General features: G+C 41.6%; 1 long non-coding RNA gene across 1 annotated transcript in view; it reads left to right on the top strand.

Moving 5' to 3' along the window:
- The window catches only part of LOC128352232 (uncharacterized), a 91,655-nt gene extending 78,542 nt beyond the window's left edge, over window positions 1–13,113 (top strand). The window contains exons 2-3 of the long non-coding RNA XR_008320274.1: window positions 9,555–9,703; window positions 12,884–13,113. This is a non-coding gene — a long non-coding RNA (uncharacterized LOC128352232). The remainder of the gene's footprint in view (window positions 1–9,554; window positions 9,704–12,883) is intronic.
- The last annotated feature ends 1,588 nt before the right edge of the window (window positions 13,114–14,701 follow it).

Here is a 14,701-nt window from a genome sequence, read left to right as displayed (position 1 = left end):
TTGGATCCACCATCCATGCAGATTTTCCCGTTCTCTCTATGCACTCTATTTTCATGACAATCAGACTTGGCTTGCCTCAGCCATTCACACAGTATTACACTCAGGAAGACCGATCAGCAATAATGAAATCCTTGCAGGTTCCACCTGGCACACCTTTTTGGCAACAGCAATATTGCACCAGGCCATGTTCTTGCGTATATCAAGCCCCAGTTTCATGATCTAGTGTGCGATTTGTGTGCCATCTATATTGAAGTCACTAGCTGAATGGGCGATTTACTGTTCACAGACCAACACGCCAGGCTGTGTCCAGTTCTTTGTGTCACTCTCCAGATTGGCTTTCTTGCTTAGCCGGATCTGCCTAGACTTCCTCACCAACATAGAAAGCTGGTTCCACGGAGGAGGCACCCTCGTGGATTCACGTCTATCATCCAACCCTTCTGGTCTTGTCGCCCTTGCTTCTGACTGAGCTGTCCCTGAGGAATGAGGCCCTTTGGGTGTTCCAGGAGACCTGAGGTCTCTTAACCCAGATCAGGTGATATGAACGTTTGCCCCTCACTAAGCCCAACTCTATCCCTATTCCCTTTTCTTAAATCCAACCACCTCCTTCTCTAAAGCCTGGGAATTTATACAATTAGGACTTTAAGCTTAAAACGCCTCTTTGCTGTTGAACGTATCTTTAATAGGATTGATTTAATCACACATTTTATTTAATCACACATATTAATCTGATGTGGAACTGCTCCTTTCTGAGCTAATTTCCCCATGCAAGCCTGAACACAAATTTAGGGGTGTTTACCAATAGGGATGTGCATGAATCAATTTTTTGTTTCAATTTTTACCCAAATTGAATCACCTCTGATTTGTTAGGGGTCTTAATCTGACTCCCCGAATCAACCACATTCAATTTGTACTTAAATTTTCTGAATCTGAATCTGAATTGATTTGGGACAAAAAAAAAGGGGTCCTGGGAACAAAAGAGTGGGGTGGGTGGTAGTGCCCAATGGGTGGAAGCTACCACCCCAATTTTATTTGTTTGTTTGTTTGTTTGTTTGTTTGTTTATTGATTGATTGATTTGATTTGATTTGATTTGATTTGATTTGATTTGATTTCTATACTGCCCTTCCAAAAATGGCTCAGGTCAGTTTACACAGAGAAATAATAAATAAATAAGATGGATCCCTGTCCCCAAAGGGCTCACAATCCAAAAAAGAACATAAGATAGACACCAGCAACAGCCACTGGAGATACTGTGCTGTGGCTAAATGTGAGTGAAGGGCCAGTTACTCTCCCCCTGCTAAATAAAGAGAATCGCTTCATTAAAAGGTACCTCTTTGCCAAGTTAGCAAGAAGGGGTGATTTTAAAATAATTTTTGAAGTTGTCATGTCTTTAAGCTTTACCCCATAGGGAATAATGGGAAATTTCAGCAGCCCCATAACTATAACGCTGCTGAAATCCCCATTCTTCCCTATGGGAAAAAGCTTAAAGACGCAACTTCAAAAATCATTTAAAAATTGCCCCTTTGCCCAGTTTCTTTAAAATATGGGTAGTAGCTTCCTTGCACCCGCTGGGCACTACCACCCACCACAACCCACTCTGTGCCGCCCTGGTGCCCCCCATATGGAGCTATAAGGCTGCTGAAATCCCCATTATTTCCTATGGGGAAAAGTTTAAATATGTGCCAACTTCAAAAATTCTTTAAAAATCACCCCATTGCACAATTTCTTTGAAATTTGGGTGGTAGCTTCTACCCATTGGGCACTACCACCCAACTCACTATGGCAACAAAATGGAGGGCCAAATCTCCAAATATTTTGAGTCAAACTCTGGGGTGATTTGTTTTGTACCCAAATCTGGGCAATTGAGGACAGGGGTGGTTTTTTTGTCTACAAATCACCCGAATCGGCCAGATTTGGGTACAAATCAGTTTGTACCAAAATCGTTTCTCATATCCCTATTAACCAATCACTCCCGGGCACTTCCATTATCACTCTTGCTGACTCAACTGATAGGCCCTGACTATCTCAGAAGTCTGGAAACAATACACAAAAACCTAGAATGGTCTTAACTATGCAGTACTCCTTTCTATTTAATTATGCTGAATTGATGGTGTAACCAATATAACCCAATCTTATGGATACTTCATGATACCACAACTCCTTTCTTATACTCGTGTATTATGTTTTATACACCACAATCCATTTTCTTTCAAAGCCTTTCCCCAAATGCAGAAAGTTCCAGAAAACAAACCAAAGTTGTTGAAGAAATATGAGAAACAATCTAAACTTTTAAATGTTGCCTAATCTTGAATACCATCAATATTTATTTATTTATTTATTTATTCAATTTTTATACCTCTTCCAATGATTTTTAATGATTTTTTATGTTCCTTTCCCAATGATTTCTCTGTTCCACAAATATTTGATGTGCCACCATTGATATTGCTGAATATATTTCCATTATGGTTTCTGTTGTAAATATGTGTTAGATTCATTCACAGCAAATGAATGAATTGTAAGGCATTTCTGATTCTATGCATGAGTAATTCTTGTATTCATTATCCAAAGGTTTTAGCATATTGTGTCCATTTGGGCATTGATACATTTTCATTAAACTGAAGGGAAAATGTGAGTGTTAACAGTTCCTGATAGAGCTATAACTGTGCCTTGCAAGTATAATTAATTTGAGTTCAGGAAAAAAAAGTCTTAAAGGAATAATGAAGTAACAACTTTTTAAAAAAGATTCACTGCAGAAATGAATGGGTCTCTGCGATAACAAGGTCGTAGATTTGAAAGAAATAACTCTTTCCATCTCTATACACTATGAAAGACATTATTTCAGTGTCAGAGGGCTTACAGATTTATCTATCCTATCATCTACAAAAGAATAAAAATGAGCTCTTGGGGGGAAATAGCACTTTCATAAATTCTTAGGAGGAAAGTGATTGGAGAATTAGACAATTAAATCCAGATAAAATTGCTTTTCAGATGTTCCTGATCTGAATGGTCAATCAGAATGTTCTATAAAGTGAATAGCTTCAACATTTATAATCAGAAAACTTTATATTCTATGATCTAAAACTCACATCCTATGTTCAGATTGCTATGCAAATCAGTCAAATATATGACGGATATATGAACAGTCAAATATATGAGCTAGGGATGGCTAACAGCAACAAAACAAGCTTTTTTTCAGGTATGTTTGAGGTAATAGGAAGGAAACACTAAGCCCACTGAGGATGTTGACATGTTAACAGAGGACAAAAAAAAGATGGAATTGTTCAGCTCTTCTTTTGCCTCCATCTTCCCTCATAAGGGAAACTCTGTGCATCCTAATAAAAGTGGGATGAGTATTATTACTACTACTACTACTATTTTACATTTTATATCCCGCTCTTCCTCCAAGGAGCCCAGAGCGGTGTACTACATACTTAGGTTTCTTCTCACAACAACCCTGTGAAGTAGGTCAGGCTGAGAGAGAAGTGACTGGCCCAGAGTCACCCAGCTAGTATCATGGCTGAATGGGGATTTGAACTCGGGTCTCCCTGGTCCTAGTCCAGCACTCTAGCCACTACACCATGATGGCTTTATTTCTTTAAAAAGCCATCTATGTCAGTGGCTTTTTAAAAACGCACTCTAGCCACTACACCATGCTGGCTCTGGGCCAGTCACTGGGCCGGTTCATCCATCAAAGTTGGCTAAGCACCCACTTAGAGCACAAAGATGACAATGGCAGTGACAACCTGGGTCACATGAGACCAGGGTCACCACTTTCTGTCCCCTTGCCATGGGCAGGCAGGTGATGGGACCTACACACTCGCCTGACCTCCTCACCTCTGCCTCCACCTGCCACTTTCACTTCTCCCCTTTTTCCATTTTTATTGGTCACTGACATCCAGACTAACATTTTCACTAGTAAATGCATGTTGCACTATATTGCAGTAGTGCACTAGAAGTGCATTACTAGTTCCAGACCAGTGTTCTACTGGTGCAACAGGATGCACTTGAACAATCTTTGGCACACCTTCTGTTGTAAAACCTCTTCCTCAATCTGTATATGTTGGATGGAAAGATGCAAAGCTATCTGCACCCCCTTGCTGCACAAGTGCCATGCTTGTACAAGTAGACCAAGAGTGCCAGAGACAGACAGAGCAACTTTGAGCACCCTCTCAGCTACGTTGCCTTCTTGTGTGGATGCATCTTTGTTTGTTGCACTAGCACAGTGTTAAGCTGGATGCCAGCCATGACTTAGATGAATGGCCAGAGAGAAACTTCATCAAATTTTCAGATGACACAAAAACTGAGAGGGATAGCTAACACCTCAGAAATTTGGAAATAAAATTCAAATTAGTCCCGATAGAATGTAAAATTGGACTGAAATTAACAAAATGAAATTGAACAGAGAAAATATAAAGCTTGGCACATGGGCAAAGGGATAGGACGGGGAAATAACTGACTTGCAGCACAGGTGAAAATATTATCAGGACTATGTTCAGTCACAAGCTGAATAGAGCAGTGTGAAGCAGCTATGGAAAAGGTGAATACAATTTTATACTGCCACAGTTTCAAGCCATAAGAATTAATCACTCCACTTTGTTCCACACTAGTCAGACTTTCTCGAGTAATGTGTCCTGTTCTGGGCATAACACCATGGAACGATGTATAAATTTCAATGAGTTCAGTGGAGCTCCAGGGTTTTAAAAGCAAGCCTTTTGAGGAAAGGCTGAAGGAACTGGGTATGTTTCACTTGGAGAAGACAGAGGGGAACAAAATAGCACTGTTCAAATACATGAAAGACTCAGGGGTGTTCTTACTCCTGGACCTCTGGGCGGAAGTCCAGGGCCTTCACACACCCTGGGGGCCCCCAAATCCTCTTTAGTTTGTTCCAGGTGGCGTGGTCACCACACTGCTGTCCCATGCTGCACCAGGCCGCCCAGCGTGACTGTGACCTGCAGTGGGCAGCCACGCGTGACCTCTGCTTTAGAGACAGAGGGGGAACCGGGAAAGAAATATGTGGGGTAGGAATATGCTAAGTTGCATGTCAGCATGTTTCTGCTAGTGCATATCTGCATAAATCTACCTGTTTTATATTCTTACATTCTTATTCAGTTGCTGTTTGTGCCCTCAAGAACCTGAATTAAAAATACTGCGTGTGTCAGCGTGTGTGGTGGTGGGGATTCTAACTTGGGGGGTGGGTGGGTTTTGCCAATGGCTTTTAGATCCAGGCTCCCAAATTACCTAGGTGCACCTCTAGAAGGACTGTCACATGGAAGAGGGCAAAGAATTGTTGTCTGCTGCCTCAGAGTTTATGTTTCTATGATATTCTATGATAATTCTATGATAATGAATTGACAATTTAGGTTATCTTTAGGAAATACTTTGTTTGATTAGGTATAGCTAGGCCTCCCACTAAATTTGGTAAGTTTAGCAAAGACAAAAGGAAGCCACTTAAGTGGTGTTTTATAAAAGGATGAAGTATGTGGAAATCTAAAGGAGACATGTAAGGAAGACCTTAATAGCAGTTAAATGTGGGAGGATGTGTCTGTTGAGATAATATGGCCTCAAGCTTTAGGAGCTTAAAGGGGTTAAACCAGTGCTTTGAATTGGATTCAGAAACTGACTGGGAGGCCAATCTAGCTCTTTTCGTATTGGGTAGATGTGTTCCATATGTCCAGTTCTAGTTTATAATCGAGCTGCCATGGGTGGTACTAACTCTATTTTATAAACTATCTTCAAGGGCAGTTTTACATACAAAATAGGAACATAGGAAGCTGCCTCATACTGAGTCAGAACACTGGTCCATCGAGACTATCATTACTTATACTGACTGACAGCAACTTCCCAAGGTTTCAGGAGGTTTCTTTCCCAACCCTACCTGAAGATGTTTCTACCTGAAGGTTTCTTTCCCAGCCCTACCTGAAGATGCCAGGGACTGAACCTGTGACCTACCACTGAGCTATGGCCCTGTCCTCTAAGGGGAATATTTTACAGCAGACATTGCTTGCATGTAGTCACTCATCGAAATGTAAACAAAGGCAAACTCTGCTTAGCAAAGGGGACAATTCATGCTTGCTGCTATTAGACTGGCTTCTCTCTTCATATTGCAGTAATCTAAATCGGATATGCATGTACCCTGATGCCAATCACTCAGCACACTAGCATCCAGATATCTATTTAAAATATATTCTTACCAGAAATGGCTGTTTAAATGGCAGTTTCTTACTGGATGCTGATTCCTTTGAGTGAAACCAGAAGTGGTTACAACACATCTGCTGTTGAAAACTGATCTCATTTGTGATTATCAGATATAAAAGGCCTTTCTGTCCCACAAAAGAGGACCACATCATAGATGGATGGATGGATGGATGGATGGATAGATAGATAGATAGATAGATAGATAGATAGATAGATAGATAGATAGATAAAAACTTCACTCGGATGTAAGTTCAACTGATTTCAGTGGGGCTTACTCCAAGGTAAGTATGTATGGGATTCAGAGCCGGGGCAAGACATTTGTGCACCCTAGACAAACTTTGAAAATTATACACCCAGTGAAAATATGAATTACACCTGGGTTTCTCTGCACAACGTGAAGGGTTGTGCACAAAACAGTTCCTGGGAATGCACAATCCCTGGGAGCCTCTGGTTCCTAACTTACTTTCAGGCAGTCATGTAAACCAGCCAGATACAGTATATATAACTGCTATGCCTTCCTGCCATAGGCAACATATTTAGCCTTTCTTGAGGAGCAGCCTGAATCTCAGACTGTAGGATTAGTGAGTTACTGTTGAGAGGAAGGTGAGATGCTTGTTTTACACCATACCTATGCCCCCAGGTAATCCATTCCACCCCTGACACTGCAAAACACCAAAATTCTGTGTGGTACTGTTCACTTAACATTTAATTGTTAAAACTGTCATTGTGGCATCCCTAAGTATACTGCACCCTAAGTGGCTGCCTTGGTTGCCTACCTCTTATCCCAGCTCTTATGGGATTACAGACTTAGAGAAAGAGGGAAGGCCAATTTGCATAACAGAAGGGCAGGTATGCCATAATTATGTTTCAGAGGGGGAGAGAGAAATCTTCAGACATGACTATAGTTTCTTTTTCCGGTTAAACAATTGTCAAAACATGTTTCTTTGTTATTTTGACAACCTACATTATTATTTATGTTACATGAAAAATTGTAATTACACCATCAAATCAGTGTTTCCGAGATATATTCAGGTAATTGAGCAAAACCAAAATAATTTCCATTTTAATTAATACAGAAAAACTCCCTTCCGAACTGCATTTTCTATACTGTCATTGGAGGCACTTGAAGAGATAATTGATAATGTGATGTTTACACAACTTCCTTTCCTTAGAAGAGGTGGAAGCATTATTGGCTGCAAACAAAACATTAGGTCTTGTTAAATGAAAATTTTACTATAAGAAAAAGAATATGGAAAGAATTTTCCTTCAGTTCTAGAAACCTATGGACTGCCCTAAGCGATTATATAATGAACACTTCTAGGTAATATTCTAAAAACATAATTTCATAGAGATCCCTTGTAGGTATTCAAAACAAAAATCTATATCCCCCCTACTATCTATCTATCTATCTATCTATCTATCTATCTATCTATCTATCTATCTGTGCCACATATTCATTCCTCTATCCCTGCCCTTTTTATACAAGGAAGAGAGGTCACTAAATAGTGTCTCAAGAAACGTTTCAAATCTGAGGATTAGTTTACCTTTACAGGGCTGCAGAGAGCCTGAGGAGTAACTCCTCACTTTGTGGAGAGAGAAAATACTTTTTTGGGGAAGGCCCTCATGAAAAAATGTTTTGCAGTAAATCATGAGGAGCATGAGAAAATGAGAGCATGAGGAAAGCACCAAAATAAACACACTTGCACAAAAGCACCCACACTTCAAAAGCATGGAGACTACCATAGGCTTAAAGCATGCATGCACCATTAATTAAGATGTCAGCCTATGTGTATTGCATTCAGTAAAAGTAAATCAGTTGTGTACTGTCCCTTAAGTACAATCGAGTCTTTGCTTTCCCTTATCCCTTTCCTCTCTCTGCCCTTGGGAGGGGGACCCTGCTGATGCCCTAATTTAGGAGCCCTGCCAGATAACTGTACAGAAACATGTTACATTACAAACACCTGTGTTAAACCTGGATGCGGTAGTCAAGGCTCAGCAGACAACACACTATGGTTACCATGATAACTTTTTTCCTTTAAGTTTCAATAAGATTTCAAAATGTATAATTACTATGCTGAGAGGCAAACTATGTCTGAAGCTCAACACCAACCCACTTAGCAACCTATTCTTACTTTTCATGAATAACTGGACATGTAGGAGGGAAATCCATGGCTTCACAAGAAAATGGTAGTTTACTGGAGTAAAGTTTGGAAGTAGGAAGAAAATAAGGGGTGGAATTTGAGAGAGTGGAAAGTGGCAGAAGAAAAGTTAGAGTATGAACATAATAAAAGAACCACAGAAATAGAAGACGAAAAGGAAAAAATAGTGAGAAGTGGCAGAAGGAAAGTTGTAGTATGAGCATATTAGTTGTATTTTCTAGTTGTGATTGACACTTCTTCTCTTGCTCAGTGCAGTGCTCTCTAGGGTACACTTTAACAGCTATTAGCAACACACAGAGTAACGATCAGCTACCATTTAGGAGAGAAGGAAAAAGAATTCATTATTCAGCTGAAACTGGATAGAAAGCAAGCATACAGCAGACAGAATGTAATTACTGTTGTTGGAATTTGGCCAGGTCACTTGATTAACATTCCAAAATATTTCATAAGGATCCCAAGAGGTCATCAGCAAAAGTATGCAGTCTTAAAAGAGAAGACAACCTCCTGTTAAGAAATCTTTAACAGCAAGAGAAATGTTTAGTCTATCCTTTGCCAATTACTCTAATTTTGCTTTATAAACAAGATGAACAATTTATCTAACAAGTAGTTTCATAAAACTGCAGCTACTACAAAAGCTTTTCATTATAAAGGTTTTTTAATTTAATGTTTTTAAACATTTTGTAACAATTTATATTTTGCAACAACATGCCCAAGTTGCCCCCCACCCTACCCCCATACCCTCCCCCAAGAAAGAAGAGGAAGGGGAAAGAATTTTTTTAAAAAAAAAAATAATAATAATAAGTTTATATGTGAGAAAGCTAGCAAAGTTGTGGTACATCCTTGACTTTGGTACAAAGTCATCATCTTAGAAGATAATACAATTTTGTTTGTATTTTAAAAAGTCTTTTGAAGATGACCTGACAAGATATGATGAATCAAAATGGAATCAAAATGGAATCAACAGCAAAATAATTATAAACTTCATTATGAAGAAGTTGTTTCATATTTCTGTCATAGTGTGTGTCTGAATAGACCAATACCACTTCATCATTGTTCACATCTCAGTGTTTTGTCACTGGACTAAGATGGCTACATTTTTATATTTCCTCTACTCTGTAAAAGAGTTTAAATGCAATGGACTCAGTTGACCTTTTCATTAAGCTATATGTTGATTGGTTGGCCATTCTACCTCTCTCCCACAGGTTAATGAGGCTATAAAAAGGAAGAACTGAAATGGCAAGCCAATCAGAAAGGTCAAAGTGGCACAGTACACCACTATTGCTGACAAAATATATGAGACATTAAAATTTGGATACCTCATTCTTAGTGACATGTAATAAGAACTATAGAGGTAAGCCCCTGAGTGCATTCACTTTACAACAAAGGTAATGTGGATGGGAAATGATGCTAGTTTAGACCAGTTGTGTTCAAGAGTTACAATATATGGCTTCACGATCCACACAAAGCATCCTTTGGCCAAAGTTAAGCTTTAAACATTGTTTCCAGCTTTCCTATTCTGTACTACTTTCCTGTTACTCTTTGAATGAAAGGCATAGGTTCATATGACTGGCTGATATAATGGAGTTGTTATATATAATTTGTGGGTTTATGCCCTTTTGGATATTTCAGAAAAGAAAGATTTCCAGAAGCATAGTAGATCTGTTCTAGCTGTATGCTAACCCGAAAGGTCTGTGCTATTATTTGTACTGGAAGAATTTTTCAGTAGTAATGACATCAAATTTCAAAAGGAATATAACCATAAATATAACTTATCAGAAATCAAATAAGGCTTATAAGCACAGGTTAAAAATGATAATTAATTTAGGTGATCACACCCTTCTGTTCACTTACAGTTGTTTATAATTAAATCTTATACTGTGGTGACACTTACCGGCAGTGTAAATATTGCAACATACTGGAACTTCTTATCACATAGTCTTCTGAGAGGCTCTCTTGTTCCTTTGTAATTTGTATTCTCAATTAAAGTCAAACAAATCCATATGCTGTGTTGTACTGCCGCCAAATTGGTAAGTGAAGGTCACTTTGGAAAACTCACTTTGGTAACAGCACCTATTTAGTGCAGCCATTTCTTCAACTGGTTTACACTATTAATCCTATTTTTTCTTTTAAAAAAATCTAAATATTTCCCTACAAAAGGAAGGCATCGTCCATTGGTGAATGAATTCTATGTTGCTGCATACTGTGGCATACAGCATTGGTATATGGTTCTGTGCTTGTTTTAAAGGCACATTGCCCAATGTTGTTGTGACTGAAAACAGACGGTCTTTGTCTTCAAGCAGGAACTCCAAAATCCCCTTCTATAAGAACTCTTTGCGGAACAGGATGAGTTATAGGAAGTGTGCCAACAGGTGCCTTCTGCCACTCTTTATTTCTGCCCATAAAGCAACTCTCTGAAATCCTGCCAAAGTAATTATCCAGTTCAGTGTGTTTCCTATCAAGACTCCAAATAAGCCAAGAAAGGTTAAACTTCATATGAAAGGATAGTCTTAACATTTGTCTGTTCTGCCTTAAAAAATGGAAAAAAGAATTACTTCACTCAAAGACATAATTCCACTTCAATAGTCGTATGGAAAGTTGTTACATTGGAAAGCCATATTTTGGTGTTGTTGTTTTTTAACCAGAATCAGTGACTAACATACTGACTTAATAAGCACTCATATAAAGAGGGACTACAGCCAAGGGCATAGGGAGAATGCTGGTGGCCCTGTTCAGCCAACTGCCACTGCCCCCCTGCCCCAGCCACTGCTCCAGCCATGCACCCTGTGCCTGATGTCAGATTCCCCTGTGTCTGACGTCAGACACACAGGGCACAGTTGCATTTGCAAATGGGTCGCACACTCAGTTTATGAGTAAATTACAGCCAGCGCCCCATTTGCAGCAGCAGCCGGGAGTGCTGTTCCTGGCCAGGCTGGGAACTCAGTGCTGGCCGAAGCTTCTCAAAAATGGAACTGCAACCTGGCCGGAAATGTGTCTCCTTGACTTTACAAGCAGGGCAAGGTGCTCCCGGCTGCTACTGCATGCTGGCTGTAAATTATACATTTGCAAACATGACCATGCCCCCTGCATATCTGATGGCATATCTGAGCTAACATCTTAAGAGAAGAGTATGTCAGACCAGTGCAAGGTTTACTAAGCAAAGGAGTCCCATACAATTGTCAAACAAGCAACAGACACTTTGCAAAACAATAGGCAAAACTGGTGACTACAGGATCTCATAGGTTCAGAGCCTTCGAATCATCGTGAAAGTTGGCAGGTTCAAGATAGGACTTAAGTATTTCTGTGTAACTTCACAATTGCTAAGATTTTTACTTGCTGGACAGAAATGTTCACAACAAATTCATTACATCTTTCTGTGTTGCTGTGTGTAATACATGTAATGATGTTGACTAATACAGGAGATAGAAAGAGTTATCTGGTAACTGGGATAGTGCAATTATTTGCTTGTGCAGTTGTCCGTCTCTGAGTAGCTGAAGCCAAATAAAGTGCACTGCCTTGCTGGCATGATGTGGAGGCGAGCGTTTCCAATGTGCACCACCACACAGGACCTGACTAGGGGTGTGAACAGAACTGAGCAGGGGAGGCTCAAAGGTGGGGGAGGGTTCTGCTTTAAGGGTGGAGGAGGGTGCACTTACCCTTCTTCCACTTACCCCCCTTCCACTTACCCCCTGCTGGTGCTCCATGTTTAAAAAGTCCACTGGGGCGGCAGCATACCTCTCTGCCACCTCATTGCCACCTTTGCTGGAATAGGTGGAAGTATCTGACGCTCACGTTGCACATGTCACATATACACGTCATGTGCACGCATCTGGCGCGCGCAGGTGTGTCAGATACTTCCACCTAAAACACAGAGTGCTAGCAGGGGAGAAGTGGAGAAGGGGTAAGTGCACCTCCCCCCGCCCTTAAAACAGACCCCCCCCATCTTCAAACCAACAGAACTGGCCACCATTCAAACCGGTTTGGACACCCATAAAGGGCCTCCAAACCAGTTCCATGCACATCCCTAAACCTGACTAACCAACTGCCTTCTGGTTCTGTGGGATCCTTAAAGAGTATGGAGCCCTACTGAATTCAGCATCAGTATGGAAGGTGCATGGGAATTGCTGGGAAGTAGAGTCCTTTTCAGTACTTTTCCTGTCACTGAAAAATGTGATGAATTTTTTTGTGCCGGGGACTGTGGGCATTATTCAGATTTGATTATTCCAAATGGAATAATTGCACATGCCTATAGGGAAGCCTCTCCATTCTTGCTTTCATCACCATGTTTCAACAGTCCTTGGTGGTTGCATGAATGTGAGTTGATACTTGGAGACGATGGAGGAGGTGGAGAGAAGTCCTATTTTTGTTTCTGTTTCCCCAACTCTAAGAAATGTAACCTATTTTAAATGCCTTAATAATTATACATTTATAATCTGTAATATAATCTATTAATCTATTTTTAATGCCTTAATAATTTCTACAGATATTTTGCTTCAGAAGAATAATACAAATTAAACTCATATTTTGCTTTTAGGAAAATTTGCAGAAAATCATCCTGACAAATTTCACTAGTCTCATCCACATTATTTTAGCCTTATACAAAATTGTGGCTGCTGTGGGACCCTGAGAAGAACTTTCCTAATTTACTCTGAATTTTACTTAAGGCAAAATTGCGTGGCATCAACAGAAGACCATTATCTCCTGCTGTCAGAGCAGCTTGGCAACATGAGAACGAGAAGAGGAATATTTGTCAGGCTTATGCCATGTCAGGGACAGCTCTGATTTAAAAAATAAATAAAACCAGTATCTGGGCACCATAGAATGTGTAGTAGGACTGTGAAGTCATGTCGCTCTGACAGGCATGTCAAATCAGGTATGTCTAATGTAAGGCACTTGTGAATGAATTCTGCAAAGATAGTAGGGACCGCCGGCTTACAGAACTCCCAACTAAAAGCCTTCCTGTTACTGCAGATTTTCATTGGACTTCTAATTTGCCTGTCAGAACTCCCTCCCACAGCGCTGTCACTCTCCCTCTCCCCAATCCACCCCGTAACCTCCCCGCTATCCTTTTGTTGCCTTTCCCCATGCTCTCCCTGTCTCTGTCCCTTACTTGGGACTCTGTGGGGGGCCAAGGACTAGGGATGTGCATGGAACCGCAGTCCAGTGGTCTGGCACTTGTGTGTGGGGCTCTTTAAGGGCAGGGGAGGGTATATTCCCCCCCCGCTGTGTTTCCCCCGCCGGCGCATTCGTTTAGTAAAGCTTTTGGGGCGGCAAGATACCTCCCTGCCGCCCCTTCCCCCAGTCATCGGCAAAAGGCTTCACACAGCCTTTTGCACATGTGCACAGCATGCGCGCACATCATATCTCCGTGTCACGTGCTCGCGCACATCACGGAGACAAGCGTGCACATCGTGCGCACGCGCAAAAGCCTTTGTGAAGCCTTTTGCCGATGACTGGGGGAAGGGGCGGCAGGGAGGTATCATGCTGCCCCAAAAGCTTTACTAAATGAACGTGCCGGCGGGGGGAACACGGTGGGATAAGTACACCCTCCCCCGCCTTTAAAGAGCCCCACACACAAGTGCTGGACCGCCGGACCGCCCTCATGTCTGGACTGGTTTGGAGGCCTTCAAAATGGCCTCCAGACCAGTCCGGCCTCATCCCTACTGAGGACAGCAGGTGCCACTGCTTTACAGTAGTTCTGTTCCTACCTCTCTGGTAGTTTCCAGATGGTGCCACCTGGAGACTACTGCTCTGCCAAGCGAGAACTACAGTGTGGAATTCTACAAGGCTCCATACTGCCTCCAACGCTCTTTAACATCTACATGAAATGCTGGCAGAGGTGATCAGGGGATTTGGTGCAGGGTGTTATCAATATGTTGATGACACCCATATCTGTTTCTTCATATTGACCTGTCTGGTGAGGCTGGCTGTCCTTACCCCCAAGGATGGAATTGTGAGGGAGCCCAAGGAGACAGGGACAGGTGTCAGCCGAGGAGAAGCAGAGGGAAAGCTGCCAATGGGTAGGGACCCGGCTCCAGCAGATTAGGGGCAGAGCCCTGAAAGAGCCAAAGGGGAGGCATGCGAGGATAACATCATCAGCACGCCTCCTGAAGGGAGGGGGTCTGAGCAGGATGAGGGAGAAAGGGGAGAGACATTGGCAGCAGCTGTAAAGGGTAGACAATTTCAGGGAATAAAGAAGGGCGTTGGCTCCATAATTGGGGTTGGGCGATGAATAGCCTGTGAGGAGGCATATAAGAAGCTGGCCAGGGATGAGAGGCTGGCTAGTGGGGAGTGTCTGTGCCCCCCGGAGAGGGTCAGACACAAGGAGCAAGCAGCCTGGGATGGAGAAGGT

This window comes from Hemicordylus capensis, chromosome 3 (genome assembly GCF_027244095.1).
Source record: "Hemicordylus capensis ecotype Gifberg chromosome 3, rHemCap1.1.pri, whole genome shotgun sequence".
Classification (NCBI taxonomy): domain Eukaryota; kingdom Metazoa; phylum Chordata; class Lepidosauria; order Squamata; family Cordylidae; genus Hemicordylus; species Hemicordylus capensis.
The sequence above is the reverse complement of the archived record's forward strand: the minus strand, read 5'-3'. Positions and strand labels throughout refer to the sequence as shown.